The sequence below is a fragment of the Podarcis vaucheri genome (assembly GCF_965113315.1).
Source record: "Podarcis vaucheri genome assembly, chromosome: 3".
Taxonomy (NCBI): Eukaryota; Metazoa; Chordata; class Lepidosauria; order Squamata; family Lacertidae; genus Podarcis; species Podarcis vaucheri.
The window spans coordinates 98,577,115-98,597,145 of record NC_138761.1 but is presented as its reverse complement, the minus strand read 5'-3'; the positions used below and the strand labels follow the sequence as shown (position 1 = coordinate 98,597,145).

At 43.9% G+C, this 20,031-nt stretch overlaps 2 long non-coding RNA genes across 2 annotated transcripts in view; one reads left to right on the top strand and one right to left on the bottom strand.

Annotated features, from left to right (window-relative positions):
- The window catches only part of LOC309528344, a 1,081,412-nt gene that overhangs the window by 199,766 nt on the left and 861,615 nt on the right, over window positions 1–20,031 (bottom strand). The gene's annotated exons all lie outside the window — the stretch shown is intronic.
- The window catches only part of LOC309528343, a 414,681-nt gene continuing 404,201 nt past the window's right edge, over window positions 9,552–20,031 (top strand). Inside the window, exon 1 of the long non-coding RNA XR_014217688.1 lies at window positions 9,552–9,582. This is a non-coding gene — a long non-coding RNA (uncharacterized lncRNA). The remainder of the gene's footprint in view (window positions 9,583–20,031) is intronic.

Below are 20,031 nucleotides of genomic sequence, written 5' to 3'. Positions count from 1 at the left end.
AGGTCATATTCTCTGCTCCAGAGGGTAGGACTCAAAACAATGACTTCAAAATTGCCAGAAAGGAGATGCTGATGAAACACCAGGAAGAGCTTTCTGACAGGAAGAGCTGTTCAACAGTGGAACAGACTCCCTCAGGAGGCTGTGGACTCTCCTTCCTTGGAGGTTTTCAAGCAGAGGTTGGATGGCCATCAATCATGGATGCTTTAGCTGCGATTCCTGCATTGCAGGGGGTTGGAATAGTTGGCCCTTGGGGAACATTACAACTCTACATTTCTGTGATTCTAGGATATACTAGTGGTGGGCAAGGCCAATGTGGGCAAAGCAATTAATGTAAATTTTACCTTTGTAAAGTTGGCAAGATTAAACACATACAGACCCACAGAGCCAATGTGGTGTAGTGGTTAAGAGTGGTAGACTGGTAATCTGGTGAACCGGGTTCATGTCTCCGCTCCTCCACATGCAGCTGCTGGGTGACCTTGGGCTAGTCACACTTCTCTGAAGTCTCTCAGCCTCACTCACCTCGCAGAGTGTTTGTTGTGGGGGAGGAAGGGAAAGGAGAGGAGCCACTTTGAGACTCCTTCTGGTAGTGATAAAGCAGGATATCAAATCCAAACTCCTCCTCCTCCTCCTCTTCTTCTTCTCTAACCTCCTCCATCTAGGCAACCCAAGGGGCATTGTCAGAGTTCGAAGACACAGCCCAACCCAGCAAAAGTACTCAGAATACAAAGAAGGGAGAGTGATGCGCATGATCAAAGGAGAGGAGGTGTGGCCTGGGGAGAATTCCAAGGGCCAATTAGAGAGCTTGGAGAGTGGCATTTGGCCCCTGACTGTCATTTCCTACCCCTGCCTTAATGACTAACTGTTGATCTCCCTCTCTGCTTCTCTCTCTCTCTCTCTCTCTCTCTCTCTCTATGAAGTTAAGGAGGTGCAAACCATTCGTCCTACATTTGCCTGGGAGTAAGTCTCACTGAACACAAGAATCAAGGCTTGCCAGGCCACACATGCTAGAAATAAGAAGTTCAAGTTGCCTTCATGAAGGTCTTCACGAGAATAAACTAAGACAAAGTCCTTAAATGCCAAGACATATAAGGTTGGAAAGCTTGCTACTTTCAAACAACTCGTTGGTCTAATAAAAGATCTTTTCTTTTTCCCTGTTGCCCTTTCTTTGCTTCTCATACTGAAAAATGTCACTCCAGTCATAGATAAGAAAAGATTAATGGAGTCTCTGGGAGACCCAGGAAAAGACCAAAGGCAATGACACTCTTCAGTAGTCAGAGCAAGCAGCTGAAATGTGGGAAGATTATTTCCAATTACCCATTGATACAATTATGGTCATGTCTACCAAGGCTTAAGCTGGGTAGAGGTAGGGCTTCTTATTGTGACAATTTAAAAATGAACTAAATCTCCCCATCCCTGTCTCACTAAGTAGGTGTGAGGTAAGAATACTTTGATTAACTGCCCAGGCAAAATATATTTGAAATCTGTTAAGTTGGAGGATGTGAGTCACTGTGAATAGTTTATGCCTGTGGGTGCTCTCTGAATTATTGAGCATATTCTTCTCTTTCCTAATATTTTTCAGGAGCATCTTTGGAATGGAATAGCTGTGTGTCCTGCAGAATAATAATAATAATAATAATAATCCTCTTAATGGTGGTCCATGCAAAACAATTGGTAATATCCAAATGCAGCTCTTACTTCCATGCACCCACTCAAATGGATACTTTTCCGCACCCTACACAAGACCCATAAAGTAATAGTTGTGAGGGTCCAACAGTGATTTGTTTTATCATGTCCTTGCAGAAATTTCTGCTTAAGACAGAGATGGCCAGACTTCAGGTTTGTGGGATCTATTTTGTTTTTTCTCCACACTGAAATCTACCAAGGAGCTGCAAAATGGTGGCTATGAGTGTGGAGACAAATGCAGATGGCGACTAGGATGGAGACAATTTCTCCCTGCACCCTCCTAGCCACAAACTGAAATAGCTTGTACAGACACAGGAGTTACTACAGATTGGGAAGTCTAATACAGAGCTTTAAAATCAGCCAGTACAGCTGCACAAAACCAGGTCATAGCCAACAGAGTACAATTCCTGTTTTACAGGTGAGAAATGCTGAGTTTGAGAGAAACATACAGCAAAAGGTCAGCCATCTCGGAGATTTTTCTTTATTTTAAAATGTGGCTATTGTTCAATTATTGGGAGTTAGATATACTGCAAATGCCCAGAGAACTATCAGCAGATTTTGATCTAACTTGCACTCACCCTGGTTTACAATGTGTTGTGTGACAACGTTTGTGACGTACAATAAAGATTTGATTTAATTTGACCCCCGTGTTTTTAGGAGGACCCTATTCCCCTCAGAATTGTAGTTGTTTGAGGGGAATTGGGGGTCTCCTGAGTCAACCTCATTTCCTTGAATAAAGGGTTAACTTGCACTGACACCATGTGATTTACTGCTCACATGCTCCTTAAGAAGTAGAATTAGGGTTCAGTTTTAAGTCCTGGTTCTGGCTGTAGAGGAAGTACAGTTGGTGGTGACTTAGAGGACTGAGGCCTATCAATATTAAACAGCTGGAATGAAGTAGCTATTAGAGGAGTAGGACTGCTGTATCCCATAAAGGTAAAGGGACCCCTGACCATTAGGTCCAGTCGTGACTGATTCTGGGGTTGCGGCGCTCATCTTGCTTTATTGGCCGAGGGAGCCGGCGTACAGCTTCCAGGTCATGTGGCCAGCATGACTAAGCCGCTTCTGGCGAACCAGAGCAGCGCATGGAAACACCGTTTACCTTCCCACCGGAGCGGTACCTATTTATCTACTTGCACTTTGACGTGCTTTCCAACTGCTAGGTAGGCAGGAGCAGGGACCGAGCAACGGGAACTCACCCCGGCGCGGGGATTCGAACCTCCGACCTTCTGATCGGCAAGTCCTAGGCTCTGTGGTTTAACCCACAGCACCACACGTGTCCCTCTGCTGTATCCCATACCCTCCAACATTTCTCCAATGAAAATAGGGATGTCCCATTACATAGTGATAATTTTACTATTTATACCCTACACATCTTATTGGGTTGCCCCAGCCACTCTGGGCAGCTTCCAACACATATAAAAACATTAACAACAACAACAATTTATTATTTATACCCCGCCCATCTGGCTGAGTTTCCCCAGCCACTCTGGGCGGCTCCCAATCGAGTGTTAAAAATACAGCATTAAATATTAAAAACTTCCCTAAACAGGGCTGCCTTCAGATGTCTTTTAAAGGTAGGATAGCTGCTTATTTCTTTCATATCTGAAGGCAGGGTGTTCCACAGGGTGGGCGCCACTACCGAGAAAGCCCTCTGTCTGGTTCCCTGTAACCTCACATCTCGCAATGAGGGAACCACCAGAAGGCCCTCGGCGTTGGATCTCAGTGTCCGGGCTGAACGATAAAACAGTAAACTTTTTTTTTTTTTAAAAAAAACCTTCCCTATACAGGATTGCCTTCAGAAGGCTGAGAGGTTGGATAGCTCCATATCCTCCAACATTTCTCCAATGAAAATAGGGACATCCTAAGGAAAAGTGGGACATTCCGGGATCAAATCAGAAACTGGGAGGGCTTCTCTAAATCAGCGACATCCCTGGAAAATAGGGACAATTGGAGGGTATGGTATCCTGAGGGTTGCCATTACCTGTTTAGCTCAGCAAAGTCTACTGGTAAGTTCTTCTGGGTTTCAGTCTCATCACGCTGCGTAAAAAGGCAAGCCTCTTTCAAACCCTTGACTTTAAACTCAGCATTGCACACTGAACCCTGAAGGCTTCTTCCCTACTCCCTTCACCGGTAAAACAGCATGGAACGGAATGATTTTCTGTATCCCCCACTTTTATACTCAATCCCCCCCTCTTGCAAGCTGCTCTTCTGCTTACGGGGTTCAAAATGTGTCTGCGAGAGCAATCGTCAAGTTGAATCCAGGAGGTGTGGGTGAGAAATGAGTGCTTTAATAGGGAGGGGGGGGAATGGCTGGTGGGGAAAGAGTTAAACCTCCCGATTTCCCCCCACTCTAAATCGCTCCCTCCTCAAACAGCCTTTCCCACTCCTTTATTAAAATGTCCACTAGGATTTAGTTGCACTCAAATGCATGTAATGTTTTATTAGGTCCTTAGTATGATTAAATAAATTGAGAAATTAAGCTTGCTTTCTTCTTTTTTTCTAATCCTCTTCAGGAGAACTCATGCTAGCATCACAGTCTGAATTAACCTGACATGCTTAAATAAAACACTTCACAAACAGTTCTGACCTCCAGCATGTTAATCTTATTCACGGAATGTTTACCTATAATTATTCCTGCTGCCATCCTTCCCTGAGAGCATAAAACACATGGAAGAAAGACGAGCTCTTTCTACATTCCCCCCATGTCAATACGCAGGTTTAGTTTAACCGTGACACCTGTACTAGCTTATCAGCAGTTTACACATTAAAGAAATGAGAGAGGGGATATTTTTGGGTGGGTGGGTATGTGTGTGAGAGAGATCACAGTTCAAATTGATTCTTAAATCAGTCTTGAATGTGAGCATAAACTTGTTGAAAAGCTGGAAAATTTCCCCTTAATTAATCCCTTAGAGAATAATTAGTGCAGCTGAAAATATAAAATTTAAATCTCCCAGGTGGATTTCTTTATATCAGTCTCATGGAGCACTAATAAAACTTACTACACTTCCTAAGAGCTAATGCACTTGTAAAGTGACCAGAACATAAAATAGGTAAAGGTACCCCTGCCCGTACGGGCCAGTCTTGACAGACTCTAGGGTTGTGCGCTCATCTCACTCTAGAGGCCGGGAGCCAGCGCTGTCTGCAGACACTTCCGGGTCACGTGGCCAGCGTGACGAAGCTGCTCTTGCGAGCCAGCACCAGAGCAGCGCATGGAACGCCGTTTACCTTCCCGCTATAAAGTGGTACCTATTTATCTACTTGCACTTAAGGGTGTTTTCGAACTGCCAGGTGGGCAGGACCTGGGACCGAACGATGGGAGCTCACCCTGCCGCAGGGATTCAAACCGCCAACCATGCGATCGGCAACTCCTAGGCGCTGAGGTTTTACCCACAGCGCCACCTGCGTCCCGGGTCCCATAAAATATTTGTGTAATAATCCAAAAAATATAGTGTGAATCAAGAAGCCCATTTAAATAAACACACCAGAAGAAGTAGTCACTTCCTGATTCTGTACAGTGGTTGAATGTTAAAATATTCATCCTGCTTCCCTTAGTGATGTGGTCATTTATTTCATGGAAATTCATTTATTTAAGATTAGGAGGTGTGCAGAAAAGTCACACCTTTTCTGTCCTGTTCTAAAAAGGAAATGCAGAGATTTTACATGTGTGAATTCATCTACCTCTTACTGTGCCATATACATATGATTTATGCCTTAAACCATATATATGTGACACAGAAGGAGGTAGGTGAACCTGTCAGTTTCAGTTTCTCGTTTTTGCAATTTTCAGTTCTCCATATTTTTCTTTTTAAGTCATGAAAATTTGCCAGCATTTTCATGCAAATTTCTCTTAATATACACATTTTTCTATGCAATTTCCCCTAATATAATGCATTTTTTGTTACATTCATTAAAGCTTCATTTTTGTGCAAAGTTTTCCTTAATGTATGTATTTTGGAGAACTGCATCATAAAAATTGGAGATGTACAAATGGAGGATAGCTGTAAACTTATTGTTTTGGAAACTGCACATCAGGTGTACGCTACAGAACCTTGTGCCCTGCCATGGTAAAGGTATAGGTAAAGGGACCCCTGACCATTAGGCCCAGTCGTGACCGACTCTGGGGTTGCAGCGCTCATCTGGCTTTATTGGCTGAGGGAGCCGGCGTACAGCTTCCAGGTCATGATTAAGCCGCTTCTGGCAAACCAGAGCAGCACACGGAAACGCCGTTTACCTTCCTGCCGGAGCAGTACCTATTTATCTACTTGCACTTTGACGTGCTTTCGAACTGCTAGGTTGGCAGGAGCAGGGACCGAGCAACAGGAGCTCACCCCGTCTCAGGGATTCGAACCACCGACCTTCTGATCGGCAAGTCCTAGGCTCTGTGGTTTAACCCACAGCACCACCCGCATCCCTGCCCTGACATGCTAGGTTTCCACTAATAAGGAATGTGTGAGTTGATGAAGCATTGAACATTTGATTGGTTCCTCAACTACATTCTAGAGAGAACGTCCCATCTGCTTATCTGTAGACATCATGTGAAGTGAAGGTGAATAGGCACACATGCCACCCAACTCTATGCATATTTATTTGTGGATCAATGGGTGTAAAACTTGTTAAATCTTGCAGCTCACAAACAAATAGGAAATATGAGGGGTGGAAGATAAAAAAATATCTGGCAGAATTTCTCAGCATTGTGATTGGAAAATGAACACCCTACTCTTCCTTCTGCATCACCGACACCATGGGTGGAAGTGAAACTCTAACAAACTCTGGTATCAGAAGCCCTACATGGAAGCACAACAGGACTACCCCCTGTCTCCTTCCCACAAGTCCTAAAATTGCCTGGGGTGGTAAAAAAAAACCCCCTCTAGAATAGCACATGCAGTGGGGATCATTCTGATATGCTTGCACAGATGGAATGTTTGTAATATTGTGGCGTTGAATTATTTTCTTTTTCTTTCCTTTATTCCCCATTAACAAAAATTATTACTGCAACGGCCAATCGGTAGATGTATAAACGGGCTGGGAACTGCCGCTCTGAGAGGGGTCTCCTAGCAAACGACAGCACCCAGGATTCTTTGCAGGAAGCCATGCCTGTCAAAGTGGTATAAGAGTGCTATAAATGAATTGGTGTGTATGTGACCTTAGAAGGTGTCCCTTGTCGCCTTAGTTCACTGGTCTTCAGCCCTGTGTCTACAGTTTCCATCCTCCCAAACCAGCTTAGCCAGTGGTGATGGGAATTGTAGTCAGACAGAACCTGGTGACCCAAGGTTGAAGAACGCTGCCTGAGCTGTGCTACTGGATGGTTGAAGAAAAATCCCTAGTGCCTTTAGTTGGCATTCCATTTCTTAGAAGTTTCTTACCCAAATATGTTACTATTTTTTTATATATATAGAATTGTACCTTGCTACAAAACAATGAATGGATGGGGAAGCAGACAAGACATGGGTGACCTTTCTTAGAAAGAGTAAATGAAAGTAGGTTTCCTAGAATTTGGGGGATGTTACCTTTGATTCAGGCAAATAAGGACCAAATGTGTGGTTTTTTTATTTTTAAAAAGACTAAGCTTTTGCTCTCAAGTAAAATTCCTTTAAAAGTATGTAGTCAAAGGGGAACGGTAATCTTTATAGCCGGAGGGTTTCATGACATGTCTGTTTTATTGCTTAGAAACAGTCAGCTCAACCTAGCCCTGGTGGAGCTTCACTTAAACTAAGTGAGGCACACACAGGAGAGAGATTTAGATCAATAGGCTTGTATTGACATAAAGTAATGCTTATATGTGTGCCATTAAACCAATGACCCCTTTCCTCCTAAACTTTGTATGCTTAGCTGCAACTGTATTCGGAGGGGCAAAATCCAGACTGGAGAACTCTCAATAAAGCTAAAACGAAGATAATAGAACTAATAATGGCCACAACAAAAATTTAAAGTTAGTAACTTTCACCCACTTAATAGAAATATTTACCTGCGTTCACCTCTATCCGTACATACACACTCAGAAAGCAGTGACATCAACTGGCAATTACAGGCCAGTAAATCTTAGCTTCAGAGTGCAAACTGACCTTCACCTCCTGCTCATTCCGCTGATTAAATGGACATATTTACCTATGACGCAAGATTGTTCTAAGCTTTGTTTAACCTTCTTTTTGGGGGTACTCACTATCCCATACATCTCAACAGGCTGTGAAAAAGACTTCTGGGTTAGACACTGGAGATAAGTGGATGTGAACAGGGAGGTTTTGAAGGAAGGTTTTCAAAAGGGGTTCAACATTTGTTTGTGTGAAACATATTAACATACATACGACACAGTTAGATGATCCGAAGGTACACAAACCTGTTCATCTGCTGAATCTAATCTGAGTTGACTTGATCCTGTCTATTGTCTGCGCCGGATCCTGCCTGGGAATCCCTGTGTAAAACACTCTGAGCTCTTTAGGGGAAGGATGCAATAAATGAGGAGCTATGCAGATGGTGACAGCAGTCACAAAATTAAAAGACGCCTGCTTCTTGGGAGGAAAGCAATGACAAACCTAGACAGCATCTTAAAAAGCAGAGACATCACCTTGCCAACAAAGGTCAGTATAGTTAAAGCTATGGTTTTTCCAGTAGTGATGTATGGAAGTGAGAGCTGGACCATAAAGAAGGCTGATCGCCGAAGAATGGATGCTTTTGAATTATGGTGCTGGAGGAGACTCTTGAGAGTCCCATGGACTGCAAGAAGATCAAACCTATCCATTCTGAAGGAAATCAGCCCTGAGTGCTCACTGGAATGACAGATTGTGAAGCTGAGGCTCCAATACTTTGGCCACCTCATGAGAAGAGAAGACTCCCTGGAAAAGACCCTGATGTTGGGAAACATGGAGGGCACAAGGAGAAGGGGACGACAGAGGACAAGATGGTCGGACAATGTTCACGAAGCTACGAACATGAGTTTGACCAAACTGCGGGAGGCAGTGGAAGACAGGAGTGCCTGGTGTGCTCTGGTCCATGGGGTCACGAAGAGTCGGACACGACTAAACGACTAAACAACAACACATTTTGTCTGCTATTTTAGACACACTTTATCCAAGTATATGAACCTGTACACATTACTTGGCTGGAGAACTGCAGCTCAACCCCAGCAGAGTGACTCTCCCATCTCTCATTGGGCCGAAACTGACATCCAATCTACACTGGATAGGGAGTTTGGATTGCACCCTGTTATGTTGGGAGCAATCAACTGAATGCATAGAAACTCCAAATGATACACAAATGTCTGACTCATTCTCTCTGCACCAAACATGAATATCAAGCACATTCAGGCGAACAAGCTTAGATAGAAGCCTTCCTGCCATAGGGAACCCTGTAGCATTCGCTTCAGAATTTACTCAACACTCAGAAGTCAAGCCAGTACACGCAGAGATGTTGGGGTAGGTTTTTTGGGGTGCTCTCCACTCCATTCCTCTTTAAGCACACAAGTATTCACCTAAATGCATTAAAATGGCTACCAAATAGTGTGAAATGCGGGAAATGAGTTCAGTCCAGAATTGCACCCACCTTTCTTTAGAAGTGCAACGTGTGATTTATTTTGTCAAAAACTGTTATTCTGTAGAGGATGATTGCAAATGTTTGAAATGCTCTAAGTCTTTTGGAGACGCAGCAGAGGGTGACTAAAATTTCCGGAGTCCATCTGGAAACTTAGCAAGATAAACATATTGTTCATGAAGATTGAACTCGCTCTCCAAATTACCGTTTCTCAGAATACACCATCTCATAAATTAGAAGTCTTCTAAATTGCATGTTGCCCATGTTTCTGTAATGTAGCTTAATTGTGACAAATGTTTTTAATTGTTTTCCAGCAATTGCAAGCATCTCGTTTTTGTGTGTGGAGACATCTCTGTCTGAATTTTTTTAAAGGTAATGTGTGTTAGTGTTAAAAGATTTGTCCTTTCCTTTTATGCCAGGATCTGTCAATCTACTTCTTGAAAAGGTTACTTGCCTGGTTGCTTGACTAAATTATAAGTTAAAACATCTGTATTCGCTACTTCATGAATGAAGGCTCTAACGCTATGAGCTAATCTATTCCAACTGATTCTTGTCTGGAAAAATAAATTCCTTGTTCGGTGGTGAATGGAAAGAAGAAAAATGGAGAAGGGGAGCATTAACTACTACTTGCTTTATAGCTTTAACAATTTAGCTAATTCTCTTGTTTGGCAGTTGATGGTGGCCAATTAGATTTCAAAAGGCTTCTTGACGTTTCTGCTGTGCTATTCTCCTACAAGTGTGAAGTGAGCTATAACTGCAAAAACTATTTTCTTAGCTGTTGAGCTGGCCTATAATTGTTCTTCCAGATTCCCCGGGGGAATCTAGTGGCTGGGCAGCCCTTTCTCCTGTTTTCCTTCATTAGCATGTGGCTAAAGCTATACATGGCAGACATTTTGATATGGCCCCAAACAGTGATCCAATAGGGCTATACTGTTTTATTGCCTTTTGACTTCTTTGGTGGCATGTTGGGGGTAAGGGTGAGAGATATAACTTTGGCAGTCTATCAGAATATAACAATGGGGACATCCCCCCACTTTGTTCCTTTGGAACAGGTTCCTCAGGTTCATGTTGGCCATAGGGCTTTGGATTGACTTGGGTTTCTATGTGAATTGAGTGCTGTATATCAACTCTCCTTTCACACAAGGACTTTTGACACTGCAAAGGGACTTTCCCTCCCTCTCCTCGCTTTGTGCACCCATAGAACATATTTAGGTGGTACACAGGGCAGAGTGTGCAGGGAAAGGAGAAATAAGAAACTTCTGTTGCTCAACGAAAAGTAATTACCTTAGTGGGACTGTTTTGTTGGGTACTGCCCTAAGTTTGGTTGCTGGAAGTTGGTGCTAAAAATGAGTTAGAATGAAATTTTGCATGAATTGCTCAAAATAATACAAGTAATGATAATAAGTAAATAACAATAAGATGATGATCATGATGACAACTACTGCTACCACTACTACTAAGAATTTGGATTATGTATTGTGAAGTGTGTTTGACTCTGAAGGCAAGTGGAGTCTTGTTAAATTTTAAGGGAAATGAATTAAGTATCAGCTTGCCAAATTCAGTGTTTCACATTTTAAACTGTATCCGTTACTGGTAATGTTGAGGTGAGGGGGATGGCAAATTAGAAGGAAAGGCCCTTCAATATAAACAGCTACTATTCCATTCAACTCTTCACTTCTACCCCCAGTTTTCTATTCAGGCCTGGTTTTGTACTGGTCTGTATTCAGAAGCCAAACCGCTGATCTGTATAGTAGAGAGGGAGGAGAATTCACACTTTACAAAATAATACACGAAACCGAAACACAGTTTTTCTTTGCAATATTCACTTCTCCAAATTTTGGAACAAAGCTCAACTATAAAAAAAAAAGTTTAGAAAAAATGCAAATGAAATTTGGTTTGCATGTGGCAAACGTGGATTTGCCCTACATATATCAGGCAGGTAAGTGTATATTCCTCCTGGTGGGGAACACAATTCTTTTAACAGGTAGACAGGATAAACAAACGAAAGGGTTTGCCAGCATGCCACATCTGAGGAAGGCCCAGATCCACTTTTGAATTCCAGAGCACCACTTTCAGCAAGCCCAAATGGTGGGATTCATAATCCAAGAAAAGAGAGACAATGTCTTCCAGATGACAACTTTCTGCATGGCAGTCAGGAGCCTTAAGCAAGAGAGAATTTTTCATTAACATTCAGATTACTTGTCATTTTGATTCACACTCTCTAAGGAAGCTAATTTGGACTGCAGCCAGCCTTACAGTGTGATGACAACACAACATGTTCCCCCACCTCTCCTTCGTTGCTAATGATTCCTTGAATGGCAGCTGTGGTCTCTGAGCTCAGCATGACACGTTTTACCCACCGATGTCAGAGCTGCTGTAGGCTTCGTTCTTGTCTTCTCCTCATCCTGCTGGTCTTGCACTGCCTCCTGATCATGTCTGTGCCTGCACATGCACCAGTCGCATACATATGTTTCGGCTTATCTGTTGTCTGTCATAGTGTAGGGTATGCAGCAAGAGATGACCATTTTTAAAACTACCCATGCTAGCTGTTATGGCCACCAGAATCTGAGGCAAAAGTATGCAAAGCCATTCTCAAACTTTGAATTTTTTATGCACAGTTTTTCAATTGGTATCCTATGACTTCCAAGACAGGCATTTGCTGGAAGTGTTACTAAGGCCTCAAAGCATTCCTCTGGCAGTCTAGCTCAGGCAACCAATGTCTAACCCAGCCCTTTGCCCTTTACCAAACTGGTGCCCTCCCAGAGAGGCTCCCAGAGAGCCTTTCCCAGAGAGCCAGTGTGGTGTAGTGGTTAAGAGCAGTAGACTCGTAATCTGGTGAACCCGGTTCATGTCTCCGCTCCTCCACCTGCAGCTGCTGGGTGACCTTGGGCCAGTCACACTTCTCTGAAGTCTCTCAGCCCCACTCACCTCACAGAGTGTTTGTTGTGGGGGAGGAAGGGAAAGGAGATTGTTAGCCGCTTTGAGACTCCTTCGGGTAGTGATAAAGCATGATATCAAATCCAAACTCCTCCCCCCCCTATGTTTTCAACTACAACTCCCATCAGCCCCAGTGAGAAATATTCTGAAAGGGGAAGATCAAAAGGCCTTCACTCTTTAGAGGGTGACAATTGTGCATGGATTCCATCAGTGTCGTATTGGAGCTTTTCTTATCAGATGTGGAAATAAGTGGAGGCTCTGTATCTTGAAGGAAAGCAAGTTTGGAAAGCCTAACTCAACAGTTCACTCCTCCTTCCAAGCCCATTACAAATTGGGGCCCTGGCCTCTTTGAGGATCAGCCCAGGTAAGGGCCATAACACTTGCCTTACATGCCAAAGAGCCCAGGTTCAATCCCTGGTGTCTCCAGGCAGGCCTGGGACCTAGTGGCATAGTGTGGGGGGGCACTACAGGGTGGTTGCCCTGGGCTCAAAATTGTTAGGGGTGCAAAATTTCAACACCCGGTGCTGCCTCAGTACAGCTGTGCACTTTTGCTGCTGGGCTCCATTGAAAATGGCTTCTCTGTGTGAACCAGGAACTGACCGCACAGAATGACTCTTCTTTGCTCTGCAGTCGTGATCTTCCAGGTGACACCGATGCCATTGAGCAGTCGAATGTGCACATGTACTCCATTAGTTTTTCCCCCTCCCTCCCAGTCCTTTGCATGGCCCTGGGAGCTAGCAACCCGTGCTATGCCACTGAGAAAACCTTATCTGAAATATGGGGTGCCAGTCAGTGGCAACAATAGTGAATGAGAATGAAATGTACTAAATACCGTATTTTTTGCTCTATTTTTTGCATTCCCTCCATAACACGCACAGACATTTCCCCTTACTTTTTAGGAGGAAAAAAGTGAGTGTTATGGTGCAAAGAATACGGTATGTATCGGGATCACCTCTCTGAAAGCCCTTCCCACCACTAGCATGCCCACCATTGACATTGTGTCCCACCACCTAACGAAAGATGTTTAGAATGATAAAACAGTGTGGGTGGGTGATAATGACTCGACAGTTCAGCAATCCAAGGCAGAAGATAGAGATTGTCTGTGCATCTCCCAGGTAATAGTTTGTGGCTCTTGATGAATCTTGACTTGCTTCCCTGACTCTCGGTGTGCTATTAATATTTTGAAGTTGGTTTAATTTTGCTGATCCTCTCATGCACCTTTTTTATGTAAATGCCCATAAGCCTCTTTCTGTGTGAACAAGAATTTTTACATAATAAAAGCACCAGGGTGAATCCGTGGTTACTGGCACAGAGCAGAAAATTCATCCATTTTATATCAGGATTTAATTTGAAAGTCTGGATTACTTAAAATGCATTTTTTCCCTACATCTGACCTACTTTTTAAATCTTTAATATTCCAATTTGATTTCTTCACAACATGGTGCTTGAAGATATGCCCGCTCCAGCCAGCTTCTAACTAGTAACGTAATTCTGTGCTGGGTGGAAGAAAAAGAGAGTTTACAACAGCACATGAGAAAGATCAAGCACTGCAAAATCCCCCAAATACCATTTCAGCACTGATATAAAATTCACATTTTGCCCACAAAAAGTTCTCTGATTTTTGAAGATGATCTCAAGTGGAGACTAGTGAGGGCTAATTAATAACTAGACAACCCCCAGTTTAGTATAGACATTTTTGTTGTTTTTAATAACACCTTTAGCTACTAATGAAACTGGGCCAGAGCTCCAACTTTCCTTTCTAACCTTCCTTCTGACTCAAAATAAGGAATCTGCCCATACTGAATCAGACCACTGGTCCGTCTGGCTCAACTTTTCCCAACCCGACACCCTCCCACTATTTTGGACTACAACAACCAACAGACCCAGCCAGCATGGCCAATGTTCAGGGGTTACGGGTGTTGTAATCTGTTCCCAGGCCTCCTTGGAGGTGCCGGGGCTTGAAGTTCTGTATGCAAAGTGTATGCCCTACTGCTGACCTATGACTCTGGCACTAAAGGATAAATAAGACAGTACAATATTACCGCTATTCCTGACATTTAGGCAGGAGTACGGGTGGCTCTGGGGTTAAACCACAGAGCCTAGGACTTGCTGATCAGAAGGTCGGTGGTTCTAATCCCCATGACGGGGTGAGCTCCTGTTGCTTGGACCCAGCTCCTGCCAACCTAGCAGTTCGAAAGCACGTCAAAGTGCAAGTAGATAAATAGGTACCACTCCAGTGGGAAGGTAAACAGCGTTTCCGTGCGCTGCTCTGGTTCGCCAGAAGCGGCTTAGTCCTGCTGGCCACATGACCTGGAAGCTGTACGCCGGCTCCCTCGGCCAGTAAAGCGAGATGAGCATCGCAACCCCAGAGTCAGTCACGACTGGACCTAATGGTCAGGGGTCCCTTTACCTTTACCTTTACAAATGCTTACTATACTCCAAAATTGTATTTGGAATCACTGCGATCAATATCCCTTGTTAACTGCTCCTTTTATAGTAAATTTCTCTCTCTGCCTCTCTCTGCCTCTCTCTCTCTCTCTCTCTCTCTCTCTCTCTCTCTCACACACACACACACACACACACACACAATAAAGTGGGATGTGTTGAGGAGTCTTCATTTTCTTACCCCTTTCATCTAGTGTTAGGCCACTTTACATGATACGATTTACAGGATGGATGCTACAGATGGATGCTGTAGCTAAATTATAATATTTCACACATGAGGAGACATGATTTTATTTTGTGGACCACCTGGAGAAGTTCGATTAACTTAATATATGCCGCAGCAGCTAAATAATAATTATAATTGTAATAAAAAATAGAATTGGTCAAGTTCCCTGCCATGTGTATTCTTAGCATCCGTACGATTATAAAGACGATACGGGACCATTTTTAACTTTGCTGGCTTCAGGATGTGCAGCGGAGGTCTGCATTCGTTCCTGTGCTAAAAATGTGACATGTGCAGCTGCCTTCTGTCTCCAGTCTATTGAGCTGAATGTTGATAATATGAAACATATCTTTTCTTTTTTTAAAAAAGTCCCTGGCTGTACAACTGTAAGACAGAAGCTCTTGCAATATATTTTGCACATCAGATGAGATCCATTGTTCAGCTGTTGATGTGTATCTGGAGACACGTGGATTACAAGTAATGGAGTTATTTGTTAGGCACATGTCTGGTCATATGAAAGGTGTTGTTTGTTAAGGTTTCTCCACTGGTTCTAGTGGGCTACAGCAAGCAATAAAAGTGCCTCAGGGAGCTCTCTGTTTGTGTCAGTGTACATGTTCCTGTTCATAAGTTGATATATTTTCAATGGTTTCCCTAAGAATGTAAGTTATAAACTGCACACCTTGGAGCTAAATACAGCTTGGAAATTGATGTTCAGCATGCAGCTGCATTGAAGGAGACTTAACAGCACAATCCTAACCATGTCTATTCAGAAGTAAGTCCTCATAACAGGACTTACTCCCAAGTAAGTGGAGTTTTTTGCTCTCAGCATTCTATCTGGGTAGCCATGCCCACTTAAGCTCACCCCATTTGCAAAAAGAAGAAGTTGGGAGTCTGAGTCAGTTCCTTTGTGCAGTGGACTCTGACTTTAAGTTAACAATTTTATTAATTTTTTCACAACGAAGTAAGCTATAGGAAAATGACTTTGCAGCAGGAGCACCCAACTTTTTTTGTCTTTCCAGAAATCTAAGAAATTGACGTGTGTGCCACAAAATACCCATTTCACAGAAGGAAATAGGGCAATGCTCAGTTATCCCCATGGGCAAAACACACCCACCTGAAAATGAAGAAAACACAGACGAAAAAAATGCAGGCACCCCCTCTGCCCCAAACTCTCATTTTAAAAAATTGGCAGGGGGCCTTAGTAGTCACCAAAAAGGAGATATTTGAAGGCACAGTGGGTATCCCAGTTCTATAGAGTCGTATTTGGTCCTATTATTTCAGTAGGTGAAAGCCTTTGTCACACTGAGGGGCTTCGGATTCTGAGCTTTTAACTGAACTGTAAGAGATTCCCCCCCCCAACCTGCAACCCCAAAAAGGGCACAGGAAGAACCTGGGCTGTGGCTTTGGGCATCTCTGGTCAGTCTGCATGGCTTTGTCTTTTGAGTTGTCTCCGAAGGGCTGGGAAAGCACTTACATAGCAGAGCCTTCCCAGTCCTCTTTGCCCAGCTCTAGCATCAGCTTCTCCCCCCCCTTTAAAAAGCGACAGTATTTTCAGCACAGTTCCACGGCCAACTAATGTGCATAAAAATGCACGTACTAGGGTAAAGCGTGCATCAAAATGCATATATTCGTGAAGATAACATGCATTGCATTAGGGAATAAAATGCATTGCATTAGGGAAAATTGCTTTGCAAAACTGTGTACACTCAGCAAAATTGCATTCAGAAATGAACATGCTAGGAGAAATACGTACTGAAATGCTGGTGAATTTTCACGAGGACTTTAAAAAAACAAACAAGCCACAGACTGATGCAGAAATATAGAGAACCTAAGGCTGGAAAAATGAGAAAGCAAAACTGATACATTTTCCCATTCCTTGCACACCTGGAAGCAGTAGAATGAGTTTGTGAACCAGGATGTGCAACTTCCAGGCAGTCTGAAGTTCTGGCACTACTCTCTTTTCCTTTTTCAAATTACTGGTAAGTAGTAGCTACACCCAAATAGCATATATTTGCAAGCTCAAATATCGTACTATTATTCCAGCTATGACATAATGGTGAGCGAAACAAACAGATGGGGGCAGGATGAGATAACAGTAATTTAAGCATGTTTTTCCTTGGCTGTCTCACCCGAGAGACAGGTAATCTCGCTGGGTAAAGTTTAGTCCTAATTAGAGTAATGTCAGCGGAACAGTTATTGTCACAATCAGGGGCACCAGCAGACAGGTGGTGGGAAGGAACATGCTATAAAGGATATGTTTCACATAATAAAGTCCTCTGAGATTAGGATGATCTTGGTGCTCTTTCGAAAATTGCCCTTTTCACTGACAATCAGGTCCCAAACCCGTCTCTCTCTCTCTCTCTCTCTCTCTCTCTCTCTCCTCCACTCAAAGGCGTAGCATGCAAAATACCTTTGGTACACTTGGGTTTGTGCATAGAACTGTGTTTGCTGATGCTGAGAGAATGTCAAATATAGTCAAAAGGAAGTGAAAAGGAAGCAATAGATTTTTCTCCCCTGATGTAGTGGGTCAGCATGGCCATTTGATGGGAAGGGCAAGTCTGTGCATGAAACGGGCAACTCAACTGCTCCAATCCTGGAAAAATGCTTGATGGCATAGACCAATAGGTTGGTTGTGATAGATCACCGTCGATCTCTGGCTCCCTTTCCTTAGCGTCGCTAAAACGGACTCCTGCCCTGCTCCCTCGCCCCACCCTCCATTGTTGTTTGATCTCTGGAAGGGAAGATGGAGCTTTCTCTGTGCTGCTGATTTCATCCATAGTGATCTTTTTGTGATCCATTGTGATTCATCCATAGCAATCTTTTACCCCATGTCCCTTGCCTTTAACCTCCTCTATGTCCCTCGCCTTTAACCTCCCCAAAAACAGAAGTCCCCCCAAGTTTTTTAACCCCCCCAAAACAGGGCCTCGAGCTGAACCCCCCCAAAAAACGGGGTAGATCACTGCCAGTTTTTAATTCTGAAAGTAGATCGCAGTCTCTTGAGAGTTGGCCACCCCTGCCACAGACCAAGGGCAGGATTTTTTTTCCTCACCCGAGGGCCACATTTACTTCTGGACAACCTTTTGGGGGCCACATGCCAATAGCGGGCAAGGGCAGAAGGAAAACTGGGAGGGGCAATGAATGTAAAGCTCACCTTTGCACAGTAGGCTCTGCACACACTCTCACACTTACCTCTCTCTTCCATCCAGGTAAACAAAATGGATCACAGTGGCGTGGTTAGGGGTGAGCAGGGGACAGATCTCCCCAGGTGACACTTACCTTTGAAGGCGGCACGCTGGAGCCCAAGGTGGTGTGCAAGACCAGGTGCCCCCAGAGCCCAGCATGCCACTCACAAAAGCAACATGGGACTGGGCTCACAGCACACCTGAGCTACTGCGTACCCCCCAGCTGCCCTCTGCCAATTGAGAAGGATGCAACAGGCACACACCGGCCCCACAAGTGGCTCTGGGCTTGCAGGGTGCCTGAGCTGCTGCATCCCTCCCAGCTGCCCCACTTATCTGACTGGGTTGCTTCAGCCACTCTGGGCAGGTTGCAACATGGATAAAAACATAATCAAGCATTAAACATTAAAAAACTTCCCTATACAGGGCTGCCTTCAGATGTCTTCTAAAGGCTGTATAGTTACCTATCTCCTTGCTTCCTACCCTCCAACATTTCTCTGATGGAAATAGGGACGTCCTAAGGGAAAGGAGGATATTCTGGGATCAAATCCCAGTACGTTTCTGAGCACAATTCAAAGTGTTGGTGCTGACCTTTAAAGCCCTAAACGGCCTCGGTCCTGTATACCTGAAGGAGCGTCTCCACCCCCATCATTCGTTCCGGACACTGAGGTCCAGCGCCGAGGGCCTTCTGGCGGTTCCCTCGCTACGAGAAGCCAAGTTACAGGGAACCAGGCAGAGGGCCTTCTCGGTAGTGGTGCCCACCCTGTGGAACACCCTCCCACCAGATGTCAAGGAGAACAACAACCACCAAACTTTTAGAAGACATCTGAAGGCAGCCCTGTTTAGGGAAGCTTTTAATGTTTAATAGGTTATTGTATGTTAGTGTTCTGTTAGTGTTCTGTTGGAAGCCGCCCAGATGGGCGGGGTATAAATAATAAATTATTATTATTATTATTATTATTATTATTATTATTATTATTATTATTATTAAAATCAGAACCTGGGTCAGCTTCTGTAAATGCAGGAATGTCCCTGGAAAATAGGGACTCCTAGAGGGTCTGAATTAACCATGATGTATATTGCATGAGAGCAATAATTATATTTTTTTTTTAACCAAAATATAAATAGCAACAAGGACCCTTGAGCAGGTTGGGAACAGGAAAGTAGGGAGGGGAGTTTAACCATTCCCACTCCCCACCATGCTGAGATCCCAATGAAAATTGCATCCCTAGAGCTGCTTTTAGCTTCAAGAGGGAAGCTTCTATTGATGCTAATGCAGACTTCATTCCAAAGTCTTTTTGCAGCTAAGGGTGGGATGAAGGGGTAGGGTTAAATCTCCCCACCTGCTACAGTTCCTCTTCTGTTGTCTGTGTACAACAATGCAATGAATGCCAGGTTAAGTTTGGCCCCCATTACAGTCACCTGTGCTCCCTGTGTTCCATACAGGACCAGTCCAATACTTTTTGATGCCTGAAGTGATCAAGTGATGCCTGAAGTGATGGCTTCTTTCTCCCATTCCCCAATTCCATATGTCAAAGCTGAGCATACTGGCAATTGAATTGTATTTTAACACCAAAATTAGGACACCACACCTGAGGGCAACATGCTAGTATAGTGGGTTTGGTGCACACAGTTTTGTTCTCTGCTATCATTCACTGTTGCTGCCTGCCCCCAACATTTGATGCCTGAGGCAACTGCCTTGCTCTGGCAAACGGTAGGGCCAGCCCTGCTTGGGTGCTTTCTGTCACATTAACCAGCCCACAAGCATTGTGAAGTGAGGGCTTCAGCTTTCCTGCTAAACATTTGCAGATTTCTCCTTTCTTAAAGAAAATAAACTTCCTTGGTAGCTGACGCTTCTCTGCACATTGCAAGGCCTGTATTTTTATTTGGAGGAACACTGAGACTGCCTGGCCACCAGGCAGGCATTTCTTAGTTCATAGGCAGTCAATTAAAGCTGGCACTGAAAGGAGAGTTTTCCAGAGACTCTGAGCACGGTTGTTGTCTGGTCAAAATCAGAAATTCTGCAGATTGCTTAAG